Source organism: Drosophila gunungcola (genome assembly GCF_025200985.1).
Source record: "Drosophila gunungcola strain Sukarami chromosome 3L unlocalized genomic scaffold, Dgunungcola_SK_2 000009F, whole genome shotgun sequence".
NCBI classification, from domain to species: domain Eukaryota; kingdom Metazoa; phylum Arthropoda; class Insecta; order Diptera; family Drosophilidae; genus Drosophila; species Drosophila gunungcola.
In genome coordinates this window covers 1,000,764-1,027,285 of record NW_026453181.1, presented here as the reverse complement: position 1 = coordinate 1,027,285, position 26,522 = coordinate 1,000,764, and the positions used below count along the sequence as shown (strand labels likewise).

The 26,522-nt window shown below is 36.1% G+C and overlaps 1 protein-coding gene and 1 long non-coding RNA gene across 24 annotated transcripts in view; one reads left to right on the top strand and one right to left on the bottom strand.

Annotated features, from left to right (window-relative positions):
- Nucleotides 1–26,522, top strand: part of LOC128259785 (poly(rC)-binding protein 3) — a 99,775-nt gene that overhangs the window by 29,093 nt on the left and 44,160 nt on the right. For 15 of the 22 annotated variants that reach the window (XM_052992351.1, XM_052992364.1, XM_052992361.1 and 12 more), the window contains exon 1: nucleotides 17,251–17,566. The gene's annotated coding sequence lies outside the window, so the exon portion shown is untranslated. Of the gene's footprint in view, nucleotides 1–9,843; nucleotides 9,877–17,250; nucleotides 17,567–26,522 lie in introns of those variants that run through there. The other 7 variants (XM_052992371.1, XM_052992370.1, XM_052992369.1 and 4 more) reach the window with 2 other exon arrangements.
- On the bottom strand, nucleotides 3,881–6,461 carry LOC128259799 (uncharacterized). 2 transcript variants are annotated; one of them, XR_008268087.1, is made up of 5 exons: nucleotides 5,828–6,461; nucleotides 4,820–5,136; nucleotides 4,428–4,742; nucleotides 4,220–4,349; nucleotides 3,881–4,128 (listed from the first exon to the last, which is right to left on the bottom strand). It is a non-coding gene; the product is annotated as an uncharacterized LOC128259799 (long non-coding RNA). The 2 variants fall into 2 exon arrangements; XR_008268088.1 differs by lacking the exon at nucleotides 4,820–5,136.

The window sequence follows — 26,522 nt, the reverse complement described above, 5'->3', positions numbered from 1 at the left end:
CCAGGACTTTTTGATTAAATGCAAATCTGCTAGTATAAAACAACTTTGGCATGCCAAAGTTTGTTTCCTTACTCGTAAGTTTCACAGGCAATAACAGTATGTGTGCATTTAGTACTTTCTACCAGTTCACGCTTTTATTGCTTGCATTATCTCTACCAACAAAGATATGGAGCTGTAACTTTGCGAACAAATTACTTTAGGAAAAGGTTAAACCAAAATGTCTTGCCGATCAAACCACACCCATGTCTTTGCCCATATAACCAACATGGCAGATGTTTAATAATTTTTTTATACCCTTGCAGAGGGTATTATAATTTCAGTCAGAAGTTTGCAACGCAGTGAAGGAGACGTTTCCGACCCTATAAAGTATATATATTCTTGATCAGCATCACTAGGAGAGTCGATCTAGCCATGTCCGTCTGTCCGTCTGTCCGTCTGTCCGTCTGTCCGTCCGTTTATATGCAAACTAGTCTCTCAGTTTTAAAGCTATCTGCATGAAACTTTCCCAAAAGTTGTCTTTCTATTGCAGGTAGTATATAAGTCGGAACGAGCCGGATCGGACGACTATAGCATATAGCTCCCATAGGAACAATCGGAAAAATAATGAAAAAAAATTATAACTTTGCTGTTTTTTAATTTTTTGTTTAGTTCTTCGACATATAGTAATGGTAAAATATTTCCGATTTACGGTTTAAATTTCATCAAAATCGGACGACTATAGCATATAGCTCCCATAGGAACAATCGGAAAAAATAAATGAAAAAAAATTATAACTTTGCTGTTTTTTAATTTTTTGTTTAGTTCTTCGAGATATAGTAATGGTTTAATATTTCAGAATTACGGTTTCAATTTCATCAAAATCGGACGACTATAGCATATAGCTCCCATAGGAACAATCGGAAAAATAAATGAAAAAAATTATAACTTTTCTGTTTTTTAATTTTTTGTTTAGTTCTTCGACATATAGCAATGTTTAATTATTTCAGAATTATGGTATAAATTTTATCAAAATCGGACGTCTATAGCATGTTTTAGTATTTTTATGCCCGTTGCTCGTAGATTAAAAGGGTATATTGTGATCGTTGAAAAGTATGTAACAGACAAAATGAAGTGTTTCCGGCCCTATAAATATATGTTTTTGATCAGGACCAATAGCCGAGTCTATCTTACCATGTCCTTCTGTCCGACTGTCCGACTGTCGAGATCTCGGAAAATACAAAAGCTAGAGTTTTGGGACTTAGAATGAAGATTTTAGTTTTTTCTACTCAGCGCAAGTATATTTCAAAACGGAGCCACGCCCCCTCTAACGCCCACAAATCTCACTTAACACTTCTGTCAAGTGTCTGAGACATGTTAGGTGTTGGACTCTGTGAGTGTGTTCCGGTCATATCTATCGTTACAACACACAAATTTTAAAAATCAAGCTTATATTTTAGAAGTTATGTGGTTTTGGAGTCCTCTGCCGCTGCTCTGCCGAGAGAGAGACAGAACGAAATTCTGTTAGGTGTTGGTTATGCAGTTCGACAGATGGATTGAAAATTGTTAGCTGAGTAACGGTTATCTAAAAGTCGGGGAACTCGACCATATCGTTCTTACTTGTTTTTAAATTAAACAGGTATTTTGCTCTTATCAAACATACTACAACAAAATTATCAGCTACAGCTGTTCAATTATTCTATTAAATAGCTACGAAATACTTTGTGTTAGCCATTACATTTGTATACTCATTACTCGTAGAACAAAATCGTACATTCGTTAATATACCTGTTATCTAACAGGTAGAGGAGAAACGTTATCGACCCTACAATGTATATCTATTCTTGACCAGGATTGCCGATCTTTCCATGTTTGTTATTGCTAAGTATTTCATTTCACTTAGCAAAGAACCATAACAAAACCTAAAGAAACTTTTGACAAGTTTTCAAATATTATACCAATTAAACACCGTTCTTTAACAAAATTATGAAATATTTTCGCATCCTAAGGCACGCTTTATTATTAAAACTATAGTCTAAATGAATATAGAGATATGGCTAGTTTGACACTGCTGCTTATGCTGATCATTGTATTCAGGGTCGTAAGCACATTCTCCGACCTGTTACATACATATTTACTTACACAATACACCCTAAGTGGTATTAATGTGAGTGTGCTATTATAAAATCCCTGCTGTGTAAACACCTGCCAATCACCTTTATTCTTCGGTCATGACAAACCAACACTTCTCGGCGCTTAACCCTTTTAAGCTCATGTTCAAAATCGGCATCACTTCCAAATCGCCCAATCCGATTCCATCACAATCGAACATGTCTAACGCACAACAGACAAATATTTTCATTTCGCTTTGTCCGTGAGCGTTCGCTCTGCTGACCCATAAAAAACGGACGATGACCCGGGACCAGGGAATTTTGGGGAAAAGACGATCGGAGTGAACACAAGTCAACTCAGAGCACTGCACGTACAGGTTGGCATCCATGTGTTGACCAAGAAGGTAGCCATGCAACATTAAACTGGCTCTTGGCTGTCAGCGTCAGGCAATAACCTTAGGTACAGTGGCAAAAATAATTATTAAGGAAAGGACGTCGGCCAGAACCTTGTGAACACTTTTTTTCGAGAACACAACTTTTACATCGTATTTTTATAATTGCTGAAGAAAGTTCAGTAAAATGTTCAGTTGATCTATTTTTTTTTTACTTTGGTGTTATAGTTGACAAAGAACTGCTGAGCTAAGGATAACGCCTATTGAACAGGATTATGGTTATACAAATTGAAGCATTTAATATGTTGATTTGGGAAGGAATACAATCAATGAAATTTAGACGAGATTAATATGAATAAAATAAGAAACAGTAACAAACAACCCGAAAAGCATCGTGAAGGGCAAAGTTAGACCTTCAAATTGGCAGACTCTTTATCGGATGGAAAAAACCACTAAAAAATCAGTGTTATGGGGTTAATGCTAAGCAAATTTTTTAAAAATTTCAAAGATAATTGAAGTGCATCAATAAGTTTGTTTTGAAAATATACAAATAAAAAAATTTGGACATTGAATATATAAAATTAACATACCTTCTAAATGGGAAACCTTGTTTCCTTACGATTATCGGATATTAAAAAAAATTTTGTATTATGATGGGTTTATTGTTTTAGGCAGAATCGAAAAATTTTGTATATATTGTCAATATAAAAAATAATGTTCAATGATCATTTTTTAAGTTCATTCATTTTTCACAGTGAGCAGACAAAAGCAGTCGTTACACAACACAGTGGTACTCTGTACAACACAAAATACCTATGACAACTGCCACCCACCGCCAGCATCCAATTGTTCGCATGTCCTCTCACTGCCTGAGCTAGGGCAAACACGCGATGTAGTCCTGTCCTGCTTCGGTCTCCGGTTTCCCAGGGCCGGATCTTCCCTCGTCCTTTTTCATCGTTTTCATCCAGGAGGCGTGCCCATACGTGTCCTTTGGTCATCATCGAGTTGAGTTCGGCATATGTGTGCCACAATGTGCGCTGGTGGGAGTGGTTGTGTAGGTGTGTTTGCTTGTGCCTATAAAAGTGAACGGAAGTTAATACGTTTACCGTTTGTTGCCCTACTTCCAACCATACGGCATATCCCACAGCGGATCTAATTTAAAGACTAAATTACTCCTAAAAGTGTTTTAAGTTAAAGTTAAGTATATAATTCTTTAGTATTTTGTTATATTTAACTTAAAATTAATATCTTGCAAATTTCGAAAAGTAATATATTACATTAAAGTACTTGTACTTGTACATACGTTAAATAGTACAGCATAATATTTACAAGTGTTTTAAATCATTGGTATGATTTATCTTAATTTGTAAATTTGATAAAGTTTTAAAGTTTTAAAGTTTTTTTTTAAATTCAATTTCCTAAAGATCACACAGGATTTGTATATATCGGTTTGCTCTGCGCAGGTGGCGCAATATACATTGTTTCAGGCCAGCTCTTATTGCTGTAGTTATTCCTACAGTTGCTGTTGTTGTTTTTTTTGTTCTATGGATGGAGGCAAAATGGGCAGAAATTGAATTGCGTTAATACTCTTATGGCATATACGATTATAGGAAGGGACCGGTGGATATATCCAGTGGTTGGTGGGGGCTCTGTAATAAATTGCGAAAATAAAAATGCATATGAAAATCTATGATAACACAACCAAGAGTTGTTGGCTCAAATTTGTCGAATATAAGATACCTTTCCAGGTAAACGATTTAGCTTTGAATACTCAATTCTGTTTTCTCAGATCATTTTTCATGGAGGCAGAAAACCCTTTGAATCGTATCCTTGTTACTCCCCCTTAAAGCTTAGCACAACATACAAATTCCTGTAAGCATGTGAAAAATAATAATGAAGCAGTTGTGATAAAAGCATTTTTGGTTAAGCCACAATGTTTACTACTTACTCCTTACTTTTCAATTACAGACGACAGGGTATACGTAGGCATCAAATTGAGATTAAGTGCAGGGCAGGACACTTGGGACTGCCAGTGGTTATACATAGGTGGCCGAATCCTGTATATACATACATACGCACAGGTGGATGCTGGAACGGGGATCCCTGGGATTCGAGCCTTATAAAATATTTATGTGTTCCAACATGGCAGTAATTGTTATGTTGGGCTTATGGAATTTTTGGCTGGGTATACATTTATTCTCTTTCCGTTGTTCTGTTTATTGAGTGCCGGTGATGCTGCACACATTTTGGTTTGAAAGAATGCCTGGAATGATTGCAGAAAATTATAATCCTGTAAGCACACCATTTCCCCTTGTTTCAGCTTTTTTACTTTTCTCTAACTTTTTAGATTTTAAATTCTGCGTGGCATTTGGCATAAGCCAAATGAATCCGCAGTCCTCATTGCCGTTGTCCTTGGCAAAATTGCATTATTATGTATTAGTTCCCCTGGCCCCTCCGAATTCGCAGTAAAGCACCTGGTACCACTTCGACTGGAGCTTGAGCTGCCAGCTCCTTTGACATTTTCTTAATACACTAAAAGCCAACGTCATAGTTCAAAGTCGGAGCGGCACTTAGGCAACGGCAAATTCAACTGAAGCATCCGCCACCTATTCGCTTCCAGTTTTTGCCTCTCCTCCCGCAGCTTCGACTCCTATACACTAAAAAAAAATATTGACAACTCTTTTTATCTAGTGATCGAGCAAACAATTTCTATCTATTACTACGTAAGTATATATCTTGAATACTTCATACAAAATATAAGGAGAGCCGGAGCATAATTGAAATTTACTTACTTATGAATTAAAAACTGATCTCATATTGACCACAGCTCCTAGATACTGATTTTGAAACAATAGTATGTTTAATCTAGTATTTTTACTTATGATACGTGGTTTAAATATAGCATTATATTTTTATTAGTGAATAAAAAGCTTATTTAAGTAATAAATAAAAAGTGGACGGAGTTTTTTCATAAAGTATAACAAAAAAAGCATAGCATTTTCAACTCTTTTTTTAAAATTTATATTATATTTCTTACACTCAGTAAACACCCAAAAAAAATTACCCAAAAAGTTTTCAAATCTACCTAAACATGGCAACAATTTAAATACTTTAGCTAAGTTATAAACTTCTTAGATCGTTGTGGATATAACATTTTAACTGCATCAATATCTTAGTCGTTGGCTTTAAACAAATCAGCTTATGTACGTATGCAACATATTTGCATATTGCAATAAAAATAAATAAATCGCTGATTTTAAAAGATTTTTTTTGGTGTACGGACTTTTCCACTTCTTTTAGAAGTACGTTTTTTTACAATATTTCTACTTTGATTCAATTTCTTAATACCTTTAAGTTAACATCCGCTTTGGCAGGGACTTCCTTGGCGAGCAAAGAATGGGAGCGCGCCAGAGACTTCCTGCCAGCGAGCAGAGTACTTTGGCATTATCCTTGCAATCAGCGCAACTGTAAATCACGCAAAGACACACTCACACACACACCACTCAAGCGGGAACTATTAGAATAGTTGACACACACAGTTGGAGACCGAGAGACACAACTAAAAATGGCATCGGGAAATGATGCTCGCTCGGTTTGGCCGGAGCATCCTTTTGTATTATGGATGTGGCCGTAACACGCTAGCAAACACTGCACGCGCAGGACACACATTTCCACCGCTCTCCTCCGGCCTCATCATCGCCATCCTGTCGTTTTCCTGGAGCTCCCTTGTCCTTCTTTTGGCTTCAGGACTCAGGACGCAGTGTCGTCCGCTTCGTCGCCACACTGACGGATATTCCGGTGCTTGTGTCAAACGCTTGTCATTTTATACAGTCACCACCCCTCACCGCCTCACCGCCTCACCGCCTCACAGCCTCACCGCACACCTCCCACACACTAGCACACACAAGCTCACTGCCCCGCTTTTATCGGCTTAAAATGCGAAAATTGCAAATAAATACGCTAAGGTTTTTCTACTTCTTCTCATTGAGCACTTCGTTGTGCTGCCTTTGGCTGCTAAATTATTTACTTGGTTTTTATTTGACGTTAAACGCTCGGGACTTCAGATTCGCTTGTCGAAGTATGCACAAGTGCACTGAGACTAAAACGAGAATACATACTTTAGATTTGGTTAGGTTTGTTCATACTTAATATGCAAAATTCAAATTACGTTTCTTATCATATATTATATAACGGCATATAAAGCGCTTGTGTATAAGTGTAGAAGTTAAAATTAAAACTTAATAGTTTATTGCACAATTTTAAAAATCACTTCTTTTTATGAAATAAGAAACTATGTAATAGGTACATTTTTGCGCAATATGGACTATGCTGTTCAAGAGGCATAAGCTTAGATACGTATGTCAAACAGAGTATTTCAGTATTGTATAAAAAGGTATTGATTTAATCAATCAGTGCAAAACATTCGACTTTGCTTTTTATATTCTAACTACTCAGCCGACAATTTCTTAAACAGTTTTGATCTCACTTCTAACTCAAACTTTAGCTGATTGAATGGAAACATAATCAGAGTAACTGTTTTTTTCAGTGCTATGCTCAGAGTTGCAGATACAAAACATGCGTGCGAGATACAATTTCGATCGTTAGCTCAATGGCTCGTGCCATTTGCCAACGTGCAAATCCTTCTAAATCAGACCCGCACCACCCCCCGATGCAATGTAGTTGGCCATGTTCATTTTGTGTACGCGCCACGAGTGCTGTCCAAATAATAGCTGGCATCCATCCATCCATCCATCCATCCATCCATCCGAGCCAGTTCGAGATTGCAGATGGAAGTCTGGCCAGTGTTTGGTCTTCCTGGCAGGAGGATGCAGAACCGTTTGGAAGGCGTAAAGCCTTTTTTGCTTGTTTGACGTTGTGTTGAGTGGAAATGGAATTGATGTTGGGCTACTTCACTTGGGGGTCGGGGTTAGATGTTAGATGTTCCCAGTTTGTTACCGATAAATATTAATTCAGCCGGTGATTGCTGTGAAAAGTCCCACCTTCGTGAAACAAGACTCCCGCCCTAGGCAGGAATACCCTCGGTTTCCTTCGCAACCCTCCTTTGATTCCCTTTTTTTACGTAGCCCAACGAGTTCCAGTTTCAGACGCGGCATGTGTCAGCATTTGACACATTTCATTTACATTTTTTGTTTCCCCTTTCCCTTTCCCAGGCCTTCTGCCCATTGTCCATTCAAATGTGAAAAACATATCGGGTTTGCATTCAATTTTCCCCAGCTTTCTTTTTACTTTTTGGGTCGATTTCCCAGCCACGTGCGACGAGGCATGCATAAGGACTTCAGACGAAGTGGTGGTGGTGGTGATGTGCCAAGTAAACACAGCAGGATGCTGTTGGCAAGGGGTTAAGGCGAGATAATTAGTTACTTTGTGTCCTTGCGGTTGGTCAGCCTCCCTGCGTCCCTGCTCGGGCGCCACTTGCGTCTGTGAGGAGGATTTGTGGCAGTTGGCGCGTGCCTTAGTCCAGCGGAGCCTCAGAATGGAGTTCACAGGACCGGAGACCCGCAAAGTGAGGAGTTCGGCTTGTCTGTCTCGGTCTTCGTATTTGTATTGGTTGAGTGTATTTGCTTATGCTCTCTACGGTCTGTAGGGTTAATTGAATTTGCTTTTGAGGTTCCTTTTTGTCAGAGAAGGTGGCAGGGGGCGGGGCGGGATGGTATGGCCGATTTGAGCAGCTTTTGCCACATTCTCGTACTGGTATGTATATGAAACTGATTTATAAATATTCATGAACTGACTTCACAACTGATTGTGCCCAACTGAAGTCAAAATTTTGAATTAAATGTTTTGGGTCAGAAAATCGAAAAGCTGATTTGATTGAATGGACACCTGTAAAAATATTCACAAGTATCATATGTGGGTCTAGTATTTAATTGAAAACAGCATTGACCCATATTTCTCAAGAAACAAAAGCCTTTAAAAAATATTTTCCAAAAAAAGCTTTGACGATTGACTTTAAATAAAGAGCGATAACATGTTGTGGCATGTTTAAAGTAAGTAAGAAAATGAAGAAATTTAAATACAAATGTTTACTTAAACATTCACATATATTTATAAGGATTGACTTACCGACGTTTATTACATTTTATATGCGGATATTTATAATACCCTCCAGAGGGTATTATAAAATCACGAGTCATGATTCCGTTTATAAAATTTAAAATTTTAATTTTGCTGTTTTTTAATTTTTTGTATAATATTCTTTCAGATATAACTGCGCTGTTTTTCATTTTTGTTTTATGTCAACCAATTTCAAAATGCAGGCTAAATGCAATAAAGCCAGTGTCGCTAAAACACAAACCACAACTGACGTTATTCTACTTTGGGTTTGACTTCGCTTAGTTCAGGGGTAAAAAAGTTTTTAATTTGCTTTCATAGCCTTTTAAACTTTTTAGATTCGTTTTTTTTTTCGTCTATGTGTACACAATTTGGTGGCAGATTAAATAAGCAAGCAAAGCGTACATACACCCAAATGTATAACCTGAAATATACATATGAATGAAACACCTTTCAGCGAGTTTGTGCGCAGCAAAGTATGCAACGGAAATTTCGGGGTCGCGCTTTTCGTGCTACATTTAAAGCTTTATAAGCGTTTCAGCTGCTCAGCTTTAATATGGAAAGCATGTGTGAAGGGAGGGTAGTCTTTTTTTTTCTGCAGAAGAACGGCGAAAGTGGGCTTGGCTGTCTGTAAGCATACAATTTGGAAGCATTTGGGGCTGGATTTGCGGGTTACAGTGTAAGCAGCCAATCAAGAAAATCATGAGATAAGTTGGGTAAATCTTTTTTAACATAATTGAAGAATGTGAGTGGACTAAAAAGTATGTTTGAATTTGAAGGACCAGACCGTCCTTCTTAAGTTCAACTTATTGCAGAAAGACATTAGAAATAAGACAGTTGGAAAAGATTTACCCAAAAAGCTTAAAAATTGTTGATTATTAATTAAATCGTGTAGAATCGACGGACTTAAATTATGCTGATCAATCATATATATATTACTTTTGAATAAAATTTTACTAGCTTTTGTAATTGTTATTGAACGAGATAAGCAATCTGGGCATAGTCACTTAAAGAATTTATATTATTTTCCAACGGAGCCTCGAATTCACAATTAACATTACTGCAAATGTAATTACAAAATGAGAAACATAAAAAAATGCTTTATTAGAAAAATGTAGAGCATCAAAAAAAAGTGCGCATTGAATAAATTATACTGTAAACTTAGATTTAAGTTTCAGATTTCCCTATATTCATTATATTGACAGGACTTTTTAAAAACTGTTATTTTCGGTCCCTGATTTAATCAAATCATACTCTTATTAATTTATCTTTATTTTTTCTATACTTAACAGATAAAAAATAAACCGGGTCAATTTTAAAATCAGGTAAGCTGTTAGTTCTACTGTCTATTTGATTTATTAAATATATCTTATAATTTAATTTTTTTCTTTCATTTAAATCCATTAAACAGTCAAGGGATCAAGCTTTCTTTATATTTCCAAAGTTTCTTGCTTCGCCTTTTCAGTCGCATAGAGACAAAAGTTTTCCCTCAATTTAGTTAATTAGCAGATTCACATGTAGACCCTGGCCCTCCTTTTCTCCATTTCCCATCACGAACTGCCTATGAAATTATCATCGTGCTCTTTGGGGTCTATTTAAGTTATCTCAGAAAAACTTTTCTTCACGCACTGTATAACACTTTTATTTCAATTTTTGCCCGTCGTTTTCCTTTCTGTTTTGGTTGCCACGGCGAAGAGTTGAAGTCCATGCCTTTTGGGCATCTTTTGCCTTATCAATATTGGAAGTAAGTTCCAGCACACACACATAAGGCCTAAGAAGGCTGTCGTATGCTGCAGGTCCTGGCCAGTGCTGGTCATATTTTAGAAGATAGGCAAAACATTAAGCGGATTAGTTTTCCAGCTCCGGAAACAAGGGCGAGACACCGGTCCAGGTGGGTAGGCCATTAGTTGTACGTCGTCGCAAGCTTTTTGAAGCGGCAGAGGATAGAGGGCAGCGGCCAGCTCAAGCTAGTTATAAATTGTTGGCTATTAGTTAAATGAACTTGCCGTTTTCTTGCTCGAGCACAGGCTTTGGCCATTCCACTTAGCAGCCACTAAGCCACTGAAAGAGGCCAACTCAAATAGATTTACATTTAAATGTTTCCTAAGAACTTAAAGCTTATGAAAGGTGAATGATTCCCAGAGAAATATAGATACATTGAAATGCAAAGTGAGCAAGAGAGTAGGAGAGAGGGTCTGAAAAGGATAAAATCCATCCTTGTAGTTGGTTCAACAAGTGAGACTAATTAAGAGGGGCCCTGGTTTGTTTTAAGAGCACTCTTTTCATTGCGGTTGACATTATAACTTATATCTTAAATTTTAAAATCTGGCGAAGGAAACCGAGTATTTTTATTAACACAGAAATTATGCTTTTATCTTAATTTTTTTTTAATTGTATTTGACATGATTGACATAAAATTGTAGTAATTAAACAGTATGGTTTCAAAAAAATAGTTTCTCAACCCTGTCATTTTATATTACTACAGTTTAATGTCAATCATGTAAAATTTCACATGAATATTGTAGGCATTTCACAAAAATTGTATGCCTACTTTTGGCACCACCAAACAAAGGGCTTTTCGGTCTTTTGAAGTGATTGCATTATTTTTCAATATAAAATGTTAAAAAAATCTCTCGACTGTTTTGGGTATAAGGATCCTTAGCCAAATAGTGGCACTATAGCAAAAATATCATAGGAATTGACTCGGCCGTTTTTTTAGAGTCAAAGTACCCGAAAAATCGTCCTTTTTGGCTCTTTGAGATAATTTTTCTGAGGCTGATGGAGAAATTCCAAGAATGAGGTCGTGTTCAGCACACCGAGATTAATAAGGCCTATATAGTCGCGCCAATGTATTTTCATCGACCTCTTTTGTTGCACATGTGTAATCTGTGGCCGGATTTTCAAAATTTAAATTTTTAACTTTTTAGGAACTTTTTTAAGAACAAAACTCGCTTTTAAGTGAGTTTTTTTAAACATTTTTAAAAAAATATTACCAAATTTGATGTACAGAAATAGTGCTAAATATTTTAAAACGATCGGTGCATTAGTGTTGAAAGATTAAGGTAGATCTTTCATTTTATTGACAGTTACTAAACACTGACAGGACAAAAAGCGAATATAGTTTAGTAATTAACGTAACCGATTTTAGCGAATACTTAATATTTTAATGCGTCTGATTTGGAATAACATCTTTTGAAAATGATTTTGTTTTGTTAATATTGTCAGCTTTGTCATATGTTCATAAATTCGTCCTCAATATGAACCAAAAATTGTCGTTATTGCTACGGAAAATTGATAACGAACTGGACTAATGCTTATTTGCATAATCCGAATCAATAACGAGTGGGTTGTGCAGTTGGTGAATGGGCGTTGTGGGTTTAAACTCACAATCGGTGACAATCGGTAACATTGACAATTTTAGCCGCATTTCATGACAATTAGAGTTCATTCAAAATTCAGACGACCTAATTTTGTCTGTCAAACTGTTCGGCAGGTTTTCCCACCAACCCACCAACACACCAACCACAGGCAGTTAACTTTTTGGCACAGATAGGAATATTTTGTGGGGCACGTCAAAGTTTTTTCTCTCTTGATTTTCTTTCATTTCGGCTTGTTTATTTATGAAATTCAATTTCTCTGTTTCTCTATTTTTTATCAGGTAAAGTCAGATGCGGTAGAACTTTACGCACACATGCACGCAGTCATATGAGATTAATAATAATTTAATTAAAACTCGTGGGCTTAATGCATTTCGCTTGTAACGGACTTCAATGCGGACTTCTTTTGCGATGCTCCTCATTTCTATGATTTTTTTTTTGCCTGAAATGAAATTTAATTAAATTTTGCACTTATCGTTTTTACACATCCACACGGACAAAGGCGTCAAACGAAAGTTGGACTGCCATTCGAATGCAGTGCCACGCCCACCAATGACCAATGTCCACACTTTTTTTGTTGAAGAGTAGAATTTACATTTTCAGCCCATTTTTTTCTTGTTTTTCTATCAGTTTTCTCTTTTTTAAATTAATTTATTGACCGTTGTGTTTGTTATTCAATTTATTTATATGGCTAGCAAACAGTCACATTCAAAATAAATTTACACAGAATAACACAAATACAAATTTATTTAAAATCCCCATAAAGTGATAACCGCCTATAAAGTCATATAAAAACATTTTCTAACTATAAAGTTATATTCAAACTTAAATTTTCGATTTATTCTTTAATGTCTAAGATCAATTTAAAAATCAAAACCTTTTTAAACTTATATTTACTATGTTTATTTTATAAGTTACATGTTTTTAAATAAATAATATGTTATTTTAAAAATGTATAATAAAACAAAATTTAATTCGACTTAGGCCGAAATTTTATTTTTATGAGCTCTTAACAACAAAAATTGATATTGTGATATCAAACAAAAACGCCACGTGAAAAGAAACTCTAAAAACATTGGCCCTTTAACAAAAAATGTCTGCTTTAAAATTATGTGACAACTGTATGACTATATTTTCGTTTGAAAATTATACAAATTTTTACAACTTATTTTTATGATTTATTATTGAAATATAAAAATAATAAAATAACAATTAATACGTCATTTAAACACAAAACATCTCGAGGTGTAATTAGCAACTTGGTTACAAAAACGACATAAGCAATTAGACCATTACGTGATTGAAATAGGGGGATGATTAAATATTATATTTACTTATTTTTCTATTTCTATACCTTTAATACACCCAGGTAAATAAATAATTTTTGTAACCACACCCAAAAAAAAACTGAAAGTTATGTTTAATAAGGGTGTAATAAAAATAAACTACAGATAGTATTAGAGTGTAAATATTAATTCAATACTAAATAATATAACCCCTATTCATTTTTGTATCATTTTTATACTAAAGAGAGTAAATCTGTTTTCTAAGATCTTGTTTATGAACAACGTAAGTTTAATTTTGATACTTTACTAAATTAATACTCATTGAGAATTTTGGCACACCCAATAGTTTAAAATTCGTGTAATAATATTTTAGTTTCTTTGAAAATTTTTTTAGGTGCACCTAAGGGATCAATTTTCAACTATGTAGTTTTAAAACCTCTGAAGGTCATTTGGGACGTTGCAAAAAAAAGGGAAAACCCAATCAGAAAATTTATAATCCCACCACAGTTGAGTCTAATTGGAATTTCGTTGTGGTTATTGTGTGTCACTCATTTATAATGAACTCAAAATATTTGTGTAATCCTTTGTCGTTTTTGTCGCTGTTTGGGCATAAAATTAATAACATAATTTAATTTAAAAGCAATTCATTACGTTTGCAATTATTAGTTGTTGTTGGTCTCATTTGTGCGTTATATTTTAATCCCTTTCATTAAGGGGGCTCAAAATTTTACCCACATTTGACTCACTCTTCTCATTGAAACTATCGCAAATTGCCGTAATCGCAAATTTGAGTAAAAAATTAAAGCTTTTGTGACTTTTTTGACTAAACTTAATAATAATGGTCTAACATCAAAAAATACAAAGTGGTTAAAAACTGTATTAATCTTATATTAACTTTGTTAAGCATATTGTTGTAAAGGTAATTAGTTTCCTCTATATTTCATAGTCATTGAGATATTTGCGTATATACATATGTATGTACGTACATGCAATTTTAAAGAATTTATTTATTTTATTTTCTTATTAAAACCTATAACATTGTCCTAATTTCTTATGTTGATCCGAGTGACAGTTTTGGAGATACAGCTTTGAAAAGTTGTGCGTTCGCTTACCACTTTTATTGTCACTTAAAACTTAAAAGATATATTGTAATTTACAAGGTCATGATCGAACGATTATATTTTCAAGACAGGTATTTGCCAAATTAAAATATAAATAAAACATCTAAATTTCGACTAAAGGCGTGTATGTTTAAAACACATAGCTACTCTGGCAGCTATATAAAATTGTTTTCCGGTTTAAAAAAAAAACTGAGAGACAAGATCGCGTCGAAACTGCGTTGCAAACTTCTGAATGAAATTATAATACCCTCTGCAAGGGTATAATAAAAACGTCTAGAAATTTTTACCAAAATAGGCATTTTTTGTACAAATGTATTTCAAAAATACAATTTTCATATTTTCCTTCGTGCAACACCTAGTTTATGGTCTTAACAAATATTTTTTACTTCTGATGATCCTGCAAAAAGTTCTACTGTCAGCGCGGGGAGACCTTTTTTTAAAGGACTGCCAGAAATAGTCCATGCAACCCCTTAAATAACCAACATTAAATAAAACTTACCTATGTCGTGTGGAAATATACATATGTAACTAGGTTTTAGAAGTTTGCACATCAGACAGAGCTGTCAATCATCACAGAGCTCTCATCCTTTTCATGAAAAAAACCCCAAGAAACCCGTTTGCCTCCCTCTCAACATACAATTTGTATTCAATGCTTTCAGAAGAAGCCCATTGAGCAATAAGCAAGGACCAATAAATGATATTCTATATAAATTATTTATAAATTCTGATACGACAATAACTACTTTAGCCGACTTACAAAAAAAAATATACTAGAATACCTAAAGTGGTCCAAGATTTTATCAAGTTTTCAGATAATGATGAAGGCAAGGATACAAATGCATATAATCCATGTGTTTTCCGTTATCTTAATAATAACTTTGTGCTTAAGTTTAAATTAAAACAAGAAAAGAAGCTAACTTCGGCAAGCTGTAGTTCATATATCCCTTGCAGCTATTACAAACAAAACAAGAAAGGAAGCAAACTTCGGCAAGCCGAAGTTTATATACCCTTGCAGCTATTGCAAGAATTAAATATTTTGGAAAACATTAAAATTATGATTTACTTGCGTATATATCTAAAAACATTGAAGCAATGATGATTTGCAGCTCAATTATTAGGTAGTTATTTTATATAATTTTATTATTTCTATGGGAGCTATATGCTATAGTCGTCCGATTTTGATGAAATTTAAACCGTAATTCTGAAATATTTAACCATTACTATATCTTGAAGAACTAAAAAAAAATTAAAAAACAGAAAAGTTATAATATTTTGTTATTTATTTTTCCGATTGTTCCTATGGGAGCTATATGCTATAGTCGTCCGATCCGGCTCGTTCCGACTTATATACTACCTGCAATAGAAAGACAACTTTTGGGAAAGTTTCATGCAGATAGCTTTACAACTGAAATACTAGTTTGCGTAGAAAAGGACGGACAGACGGACATGGCTAGATCGACTCTCCTAGTGATGCTGATCAAGATATATATACTTTATAGGGTCGGAGATGTCTCCTTCACTGCGTTGCAAACTTCTGACTGAAATTATAATACCCTCTGCAAGGGTATAAAAATTGGATTAAAAACGATTAAATTGCGTATATGTTCATATGTATGTATTAAAATATTGAAGCAATGTCGATTTTTCGCTGAATTTTTCGATCGTTCCCATGGCAGCTATATGGTATCGTTGTCCGATCATAAAAAAGATAAACCGGTAATTCTAATATAGTAAACCTATAAAATCTATAAATAAAATTGACTACATACATAGATCTCTACAACTATGTTTCATTTATTTATTTTAAACTACGCTAATTATTATAATAACGGGTCGATTAACTCAAACAAACAACAACAAATTTTTAACATTTTAGGAAATAATTTAAATGCTCGTAATTTATTTATAATATTCTTTACTTTATAAAAAATGTATTTTTTTAGAAAGTCTTGGCACTTAGTCTAAATGAAACAAAACAAAAAAAAATTAAAAACAAATTTAAAAAAAAACATATTAAGCAGTAATAGCAAAATAATTAACTGCGACGTTGTTATTAAAAAAGAACTTTTATATTTTTTAAAAGTGTCAAAAAAGTAACAACGAAGAAATATAAATGTTTTGTTAAACCTAATTTTCTCAGAATTTACATTTCTTTAATACTTTTCCATTTTTTAAGTGATTAAAACTAAATTTTTTTGGTTTGGTTGACTTGATCTACAGTGTTGCCCTCTGTAACCTCTGTTAGTGATCGAGAAACCAAATCAGAATTTCTGTTAATTCTAACAGAACCGAAGTACTCAAAAGCATAACACTCCACTCATCTCTCCCGATCATGCGCAGGCGAGGCCTCCGTAAGTGCGAGGGAGACGACCATATTAAGATGAACCGCACACTCACTGTGTGCCGTCCCGTTTCTCTTGCTCGCTCTCTCGTTGAGCGCTAGGTGCACCCCCGTCACCTTTTCCGTTATTCATCGCTGTATCTGCTTTACCTTTTGGTCCGGCAGGAGAGCGCGAAAAAGAGAATTGAGTGATTTTTTGAGTGTCACCCACACTTTGGTGAACCACGCCTGCGCAGAAAGGCAAAAAGTACCAAAATATCCCTAGAATTGGGCGCTCGCAGCCGAAATAGGCTCAAGCAGCGTTAACGGTGTGCAAGAGCTAGAGTGATTTTTCAAAGATAGTACTCGCTAGAGATGGGAAAATGTTGATGACTTTCTGCCAAGCATCGAGAAGCGTGATGTTTTGAAAACTTCGATGTTCCTAGCAAGTAAACTAACATTTTTGTTAAGAAAACGTTCATTTTTAACATTTCTGCTCTGAAAACTTTGACTTTTATCATTTCTGTTGGGAAATCATTTGTCATCGATAGTTGGAAAACATCGATGACATTGTGCCAACATCGATGATTCTTGTTTTATCTTGCTCAAACGGCGAAAAAAATTGGTGGTGTTCGGTTGTACGTCGCGCAAAGTCCCGCAAGTCCGCAGAGCAAAATATATCTCAGAAAATCGCAAGTTTACAGATTCACTTCAGCTTACGGTGTGTAGCAGAGCCACTTAAAAGTAACGACCGGAAGAAATTCAACAATACGCATTGCAAATGCAAGTCTAAAGTGTGCGCAGGCAAACGCAGTGAGAAAGGAAACAGCGAAGCACTGAATTGTTAATTAACGTGTAATAACAATCCGGCAAATAAACCCGATACCGAATCCGATCTACAGCAGAAAAACGTGAGCACCTTTAAATCTAAAATTTAATTGTTTTTCGGGCCCTTTTGTAACGGCCCGCCGCGTGAGTTTGTTCCGAAGCGGTGTTTTGTGTTTGATTAACAACAAATTAAGCATAATTAAAACGTTCTCTCTGCGTATTTCTTTGTATTTTACCCCAACCGGCGAAAAAGCCGTCGCGTGTTGCTGTCTGTGTTTCCCCGTGCTTGTGAGTGTGTGTGTACTGCATACAGCTTTTTAAACTTTGTGCAAAAAAGAGGAACGAACAAAATAAGTCCAGCATCCACTCAAATTGATTTTTGTTCTCCTCCGTCGTTATTTTTCCTATTTGCCTTCTCGCGTTCTCCGCTCTTTGTTGTCATTGCCGATTCCCTTTGCGCCTGCATTCGCCGTGATACCCTGTAAATCTGTAAAAACGGCGAGGAATGTGATAAGCCGTCGTTGTTTTGGTGCCCGATTCGCCACCCTTATCGGGTGGAAGGGCAATTTCTGCATTTTCGCTGCCCATTTCCAAAACCAGTCCCATTATGCTCTCTATACCCTGGCAAAAAAAACGCTTCGTTGTTTTACGCGCGTCTTTGCCTCAGTCGCTCTCGTTCTCTCGCGCCCTGAGCGCAAGTCGCTCTTTGCGCTCAATTGTTCAATTGCCAGACAAACTGGCTCTGTTTGCACTGGTGTGCGTCCGTGTGCGTGGCGTCAGGCAGTGTTGCAAAGCGCCGCCCAGTTGGACTTAAAAATTCTAATTGGCGTGGGCAGCGGCTCAGGCAAAGCGCGCGTTTTCCTTTGCCTCGTTTCTTTGTTGTTGGGCTCCCACTCGTGGCCTGGCTTGTTAGCCCTTAAATGAATTATTTACTTGTTTTACATTTTTAGAACAATCATATTTCGCCCCTTATAAATCTATTCCTGGTTTTTAAACATCATAAATTGCTTATTAATGAAAACCATCGACTTCCTGGATATGGGTAATTAAAAAATTTTTTAAATATAAAGAAATAAATAAATCATTTTTCAATTCATCTTTATTTCTCATTGTACACAAATTAATTATTTTTATACATATGTATGTGTTTTTATTATTATTCGTATATCTGAAATAAAGTAATTGCTTTAAACTTTTAATGAGGGCACAAGTCTTCCATAGTAAACAATCTATGTAACTCGTCAACATCCAATATCTTCGAGTGCGTTTATGCCTTATAAGTGAAACTTTCTATGACTGGGCTTGTGAGAATCAGTTTTAGAAACCAGCCCTTTTTCCTTTTTATCCGTTTAATCACTTCCGCGTCGTCAAACGTTTGACTCTGACTCGCAAAAAAAGGCGTTGCCAGGGTCCTTTTTGATACATATAATATATATATATATATATATATGAAATATAAGTCTTATCAGACCTTGCCAAGGCAACAAATTTATCCCAAGAAAACTTTTTGCAGCTTTACCGTTTTCATTGTTGTATTTGTTGCTGCCTGCAGCTGGGGAAACTCAATTGTGATTACTTTTTAAAGGCGAAACCGTCGCCATCGTCGTCGCCTCGCTGCACTTGAAAACGGATTTGAATCTCCCATACACTGAGAATTTTGCATTGCAAAAACATAAAACCCATGTTTACCCAATAAAAAGTCTTTATATGCCGAACTGGTTTTAAACGTGAGCGATAATGCTTGAAGTTTTATCTAAAAAGATTTAAAATCGATAAGATTAGATTTCAAATCTTCCTAATTTCTGACTGGTTTCTTTTTGTCATATAAACTATACTCCGACTCTTAGACACCCTCTTCGGAAGCACGTTTTTCCAATTACGAAAATATTTTAATATCTAGTAAGATAGATGAAATGCACTTAGAATGTAATTAAGAATGTGTTAAAAAATATAATACACTGAAATCAATATAATAATCGTAATTATAACAAAAATGTTTCAGGAACGTCGAATTAATATAAATTCTAACAAGAATGGTTATAGCTTGTTTTATTAAAAATGATTAATGGATTTTTGGATATATGTGACTATACTTATAAAAGTTCCTTTAGTCTTAGAAACTTTAAAATATTCAAAATCTGAACACTGATTTGAATTAGAAAATATAAAAATGAATTAAAAACTCGGAGTACTGGAAAGCAGAAACATTGCTTTTTCTCATCACTTTTTTTTTTCTTGCAGCTTTTTTCAGTGCAGCGCACAACATCGCCCTTGTTTTCTTTGTAACTGCGGGGAAATATCAGTTACTATATTTACGAATGCGGGGGAGAAACTTTCTGGAGCTCAGCTCACAGCAATTATTCCAATCGGTTATTCATAGCCAACAATTATTGCTGAAATTAAATTTTATGGCATTACACGAAATCTGCTGAGCCCATTATTTAACAAAAGTTCAATCTGACCCTGTATAAATCACAAAAATTGTTTTGCAATAAATAAATAACTTACAACAGTTTTATTTCCATTCAGACCAAAGAAAAGTAAAAGTTTATTCAGATTAAATAAATTAGACCATTATTTAACAGAAGTTTAAAAAAAATTGTTTTGCAATAATTAATAACTAACAACAGTTTTATTTTCATTCAGACTAAAGAATAGTAAAAGTTAATTCATATTAAATAAGTTAGCAAATGTATGTTAATAGATTGTTTTAGCACGTTTTAGATTAAATACAGGAGACATTGCTTAGGGGTTACTCACGAATAAAAGTTTTGAAGCTCCAGTTCTTTCAATTCTATGGATGACATTAGAAATTTTTTTAAACCAGATTTTAAGTATATTTTTGGTTTATTTTTAAACAAATTAGGCAACGCATATTATCTAATAGGCAAGGGAAATGATTTAACTACCAACAAGTTGATTTGTTTGAATTTGAATTAAAAAGCTTCGTACTTACTTACCTAATTCAAATTTTTACTATTGATCAAAAATAATCTGTGTCTAGAGAACACGTTCCTTATTTGTATTTTTATATACTTATGTACATGTAACTTAAAGTTTATTAAAGAAAATAATAGGATATTTAGTTGCTACCAAGATGTTCATTTGTTCACATTTAAATCACATTTTTTTTTTTAGAGATTTATGAAAGAGAACAACGTGTAAGTAAAATGCATTTTTACTGCAGTTGTGGAAAGGTATTCAAGCTTCTTGCCTGGCTACATCTCAACCAGTTTTCCTATACTTTCGTCTCCTTTCTCCTCGCTTTTGGGTCCGCTTTTCTTTGAATCTACGGCTTTTGGTTGCTTCGCTTTTGTTGCAATTTCTTTTTAGGCATGTGTTTCCACCTCCTCTGCAAATTTTTCGCACTCGGCCTGTTTTGTGCAATCGCTTTGTCGCCGTCGCCGTCGCCGTCGTCTTCGTCGTCAACGTCATCAGCGTTTGCCTTTGCCTTTTTTGTTGTGTGCATTTTCCTTGCCGTTTTCCATTTACTTTTCCCCAGTCGCTTCGCCCGTTCGTTCGTTCTGCTGCGTTGGATTTCAACCTGTCAAGGGGGCGCAAGGGGGCGGTGGGTGTTGGGGTGGTCCGCCAGCCCTGTGTAAGTGTGTGTGTGAGTATCTGTGTGTGCGTTGGCTGGGCTGCAGATTGAGGTCTGTACTTTGTTGCACTTTCTTGCCCGCCTGCATTTTCTAACTGGTTGGGCTAGAACCCATCGTCGCTAAGTCGTCGCTGCCGCTGCCGCTGCGAGTTAGACTGCAGTCTGTAGGCCGTTGACTGCATTGAGTGGCGTCTCCTTCCTGCCCGCCACTCCCCCTTACCAGCCCCCTTGCCGCCCCCGAAGCACCGCCTCTTATTGTTGACCCTGCGCGCCACTTATTTCGTTCCTCTTCGCCTGCATCTTCTGCTGCTGGTGCCAGTGCAGTGCATTTCTTTTGCTTCGAAGCCCCACCAGAGCCAAGCACTCAACCCGTTTGGTGGTGGCTACAGTTGGGGTACAGTGGGCACTCAGTGCGAGAACTTCTATTTCGGATCGTATTGGACGAGGACACTTAAATTTTCGCTAAGCTCTACAAACTTCACACCCAATCGTACAACTCGATTTGATTTGATTTGATTTATGCGACTCTTTTGTGCTACTTATTTGTTGTCCTCGTCGAAAATTAATAAAAATATTTACCTTATCTGCTTATTTCCCATGTTGAAACTTAACATGAACAACTCGTATGGTTAGAAAATTAATCGCAAAATTGTTTTGAATGTCACAAATAAATAGGAGCAAATAACAATATCCAAATCAAACATTTACTTCTAAAATTATTAAGAAAATATGTTGAAAAGGCGTCTGCAGGTAAATACTCCTGGCCGGCAGATGGCGCTGCGACTTAATTACTTGTCATTATAATTGCACCCGGCGCCATCTGAGGGTGGCATATTCATTAAAAAACTGTTTAACAGAGTAACGGATCTGGGCAACAACTGTAATCAATATACTTAGCATTTTGTAGAACAACACTAAATGACTATTCGTGATTTTATTTCCCATATAAGACTGCAAAAGACAAGGGTCGAAACCCCAGCATGTTACTCTTCTTCAAGAGGGGATTTACTGCCATAAATCATTGCGTTGAAACGAAGGAGTTGTCTTAATGGTTTCAGACCATCAATTTTATGTTCTTTTCTGTGATGCCGGATGAATTAGCAAATACATTCCCATCTTCTGGCAAAGACTTGTCATACCGAGTCCGTCCTGTTCTGCAGAAGTGGGCATAGGCTCTTTCTGTAAGGGCTTTTGGCTGGTGGTGCTGCCACCTCGCCACTTAACCGTTTTTCCGTCTTTTGGCTTTTGTCTTTTCACACTCTACACTGAAAGTGTGGGGTAGGATGAGGGACGGTGTAGGTGTAGGTGTAGGAGCAACCACCTGACCTGCCAAGCAATTGGCATATGCCACCGAATGTCATTTAGCCCACCCAGCCACCCACTCGAGTCGCCCATTCTGCTCCGTTCTGTGGGCCGGTGAAATATGCAAGGCAAATGTAATCATTATTGATTTTGTGGCCTCTCTGGAACTGAGAACTGAGCCATTCCGGAAAGGAGGGGACTGACTGGGCATTCGCACACATTAGTATGTTAGATTATCCAAGCCGTTGCTGCTGAGGCTGCTTAAATATGCAAAACGTTGGCGATCCTTGCGGGCGGCAGAGGGTGGACGGGTGCACGGATGGGTGGGGGCGCCTAAAGAGACCAAGGACCCGTCACACACATTAGAAATTTAACAGGTTAATGTCCAAAGTCGTAAACGAGACCATTTATTTATGGCCACATCCCGACTTTTCCTCGACCCTCTTGCTCAGTCAGTCAGGTTTTCCTAATTTTCATAAAATATATGAGACCACCACCACTCGAGTGTGTGCGTGTCGTGAACATAAAAATCTGTAAAACAAGCGCTTGCCTTGAGAGACCTTGAAGGGCTTTGATAATGACTGCTGCCTCTCTAACCGCCTCAGCCCCTTTCGCTTCATCCCCTGCCCCTTTGTCACCCCCTTTGTTGCCAGCATAAGCTTTATGTTGTTGAGCTCCTTTTGGGGGTTGGAGAAGCGCTCGTTTCTTTTTTCGGGCCAGCTGTCAGATTTGTCAAAGGAGTGAAGGACTCAAGCGACTTGGGGCAGCTCGTGTGGCAGGAAGTTGCTTTGGCGGCACAGGAGCGGGGGGAGGAAATGCATGAAGTTGTGGGGAGGCGGTAAAAAGGATCTGGATTCGGAGGGAATGTATCTATCAATCTTCATAATTGCACGCGAAGGGTAAGGCTGGGGATGCGGTTGTTCGCTGTATCTGCGGATGGCAAATACATTAGCGCTGCCATTATTCACGGAGAGCAACAACTAGACGAATTTGAAGAGCATTTCTGTTAGTCTTTAAATTGATTGTAAACGAGAACGAATTCTAACTCTAAAAAGTGTAGCTAGGTTTATAATGGTTAGATTTTCTTTGTTGTGCCAGAACTGTTAAGGTGATCTGGACTCTCTAAGGTGTACAGCCGTGCATCATTTGCAATTATCTTTGAACACATCCCGGATACATTTCTCCTCTACCGAAATGTATGTTTTTACTTGATAGTCAAGGAAGTATTTATCAATTCAAAATGATATCTGGTCAATCTGAAAAGTATTCGCAATCGGCTCAACCAGTTTGATTTGCATCTCGAAATGTGTATCTGCAGTGTGAAAAACCAGTTGGGTGGGCACATTAAGACCGAAAAAAGCTGATATTTCATCAATTCTGTTGACAGTTGCAAAATGTATTGCAAGTTGCCTAAATTGCATCTAGTGAGACCCCGTCTGGAGAAGTGAAATACCAACCGATAGCCAGGCAATCGTGTTCGCCAATCAAAAACGCATTCGGATTTCAGGCCATCCTTTCCCTGTGTCTTTCAGTTGATATGCCGCATCTCGGGGGCATGTGTCCGACTAGACATTCATCCAACCGTCCACTTAATCAGTGGCATGACCATTTCTAGGTACTTTTTTGAGCCCGGCACAGCAGCTGCCTCACCATGTTGTTGTTGCTAATTACCACACAGCCAAATAGCGAACCGCAAAAAGGCAACGCACCAGAAACTGCAATAAACATTGATTTTTCCAAAGACGTCGAAGCGGCTTTAGCCTCTTGACCATATTGGTGTCGTCGCTGGGCCATATTTGGCCAAAGCAAAACGATTTTTCTTTCCCAAGAAAAGGCAACAAAATTGCCCAATTTGTCGTAGACACATTGCTAAGATAGCATTTAATTTTGCCGGCTGAAATCATTAGCAACTGTAAACTGCATTGTTACCCTGATGCCAAATGTCAACCTATAAATATCGCTCGCACTTTCTTCGTGCGAAATAATATATGTATCTCAAAGATACAGCGATATGGCAACAAATCTTAAGGCATGTCGGCAATTCGAACAATTCTAAACGGGTCGACATCTCGACAGAGACTTCGACCTGTTTATGCAAATCAGGCGAGAGGCAGAGAATATCTTGTTCGCGAATTTCTATACAAAAAGTTGATCAAAAATATACAAAAGCGCGAATAAAATAAAAACATTTTTATTGAGTTAAACTGCCTGCAATGTGTGGGCTGGCCTATAAATGCTTTCAACGAGGAGAACAGGAGAAAATACAATAGGGGCATGAGGCAAGTAGGGGCGAGCATGACAATTGCGGGGCGTATGCGATTATTAAGGCAATTTGATGATTAATACTTGTAGTTTGCAGTAATGGAAGCGTATCAGAAATTGCTAATGATTGACTTTGAAGGGAACCCTTAAGTTTTTCGTGTCTTGTTAACATTCCATTTTTTTAAAACTCAAAAGACAACAGATTTTATAATTTTAAATTTGTTCTATACAAAGACTCAAATTTCTTACTGTTTGAAACCTAATTGAACAAGAAAGGAAGCAAACTTCGGCAAGCCGAAGTTTATATACCCTTGCAGCTATTGCCAGAATTAAATATTTTTGAAAACATTAAAATTATGATTTACTTGCGTATATGTCTAAAAACATTGAAGCAATGATGATTTGCAGCTTATTATTAGGTAGTTATTTTATATAATTTTATTATTTCTATTGGAGCTATATGATATAGTCGTCCTATTTTGATGAAATTTTAACCGTAATTCTGAAATATTTATCCATTACTATATGTCGAAGAACTTATAGAAAAATTTAAAAACACCAAAGTTATAATTTTTTTTTATTTACTTTTATGATTGTTCCTATGAGAGCTATATGCTATAGTCGTCCGATTTTGATGAAATTTAAACCGTAATTCTGAATGATTTATCCGTTACTATATCTCGAAGAACTAAAAAAAAAAAATAAAAAACAGAAAAGCTTTAATTTTTTTTCATTTATTTTTATGATTGTTGCTATGGGAGCTATATGCTATAGTCGTCCGATTTTGATGAAATTTAAACCGTAATTCTGAAATATTTAACCATTACTATATCTCGAAGAACTAAAAAAAAAATTAAAAAACAGAAAAGTTATAATTTTTTTTTATTTATTTTTCCGATTGTTCCTATGGGAGCTATATGCTATATTCGTCCGATTTTGATAAAATTTAAATCATAATTCTGAAATAATAAACCATTACTAAATGTCGAAGAACTAAAAAAAAAATTAAAAAACAGCAAAGTTATAATTTTTTTTCATTTATTTTTCCGATTGTTCCTATGGGAGCTATATGCTATAGTCGTCCGATCCGGCTCGCTCCGACTTATATACTACCTGCACTAGAAAGACAACTTTTGGGAAATTTTCATGCAGATAGCTTAAAAACTGAGAGACTAGTTTGCATATAAACGGACGGACAGACGGACGGACAGACGGACAGACGGACATGGCTAGATCGACTCTACTAGTGATGCTGATCAAGAATATATATACTTTATAGGGTCGGAAACGTCTCCTTCACTGCGTTGCAAACTTCTGACTGAAATTATAATACCCTCTGCAAGGGTATAAAAATTACCCTGAGCTTGCAAATGCTAAATTCGTAAACGGTACGGTATACGCTCATTTGAAAACTTTATGACTAATGTGTGCACTATTTAAATACTTATGACAAAATGCAGTTAAACAGTTAAAATCTTTAAAAAAATAACGTAAAAAACAATCACAAAAATCGTAATTTTATGTTTTGTTAACTTAACTTAATAAGTAAACAAATTAAAATAAACGTTTAAAAAAATCATACAATCTATTTTACGTCTTGTTTATTAACTTAATTAGGAAAAAGGTGATAATAAATAAAAGCAAATTTTTGTTATTTGTTTGGAAACATTTTTTTTCGGCACTGCCAGAAATGTGACTCAAAAGAATACCAGACCAACTCTAATAAGACCATATCTGAACTTGTTTAATTTTTGCCCGAAACTTCAATGTTTTTAAACGTGCTCTCGCATTAGCTTTCTGTTGAGACTCTCACCTAACCTTTTTTATTTTGACATTTAATGTTTTCGCTGATTTCGTGTAAACATTTTGTCCGGCAA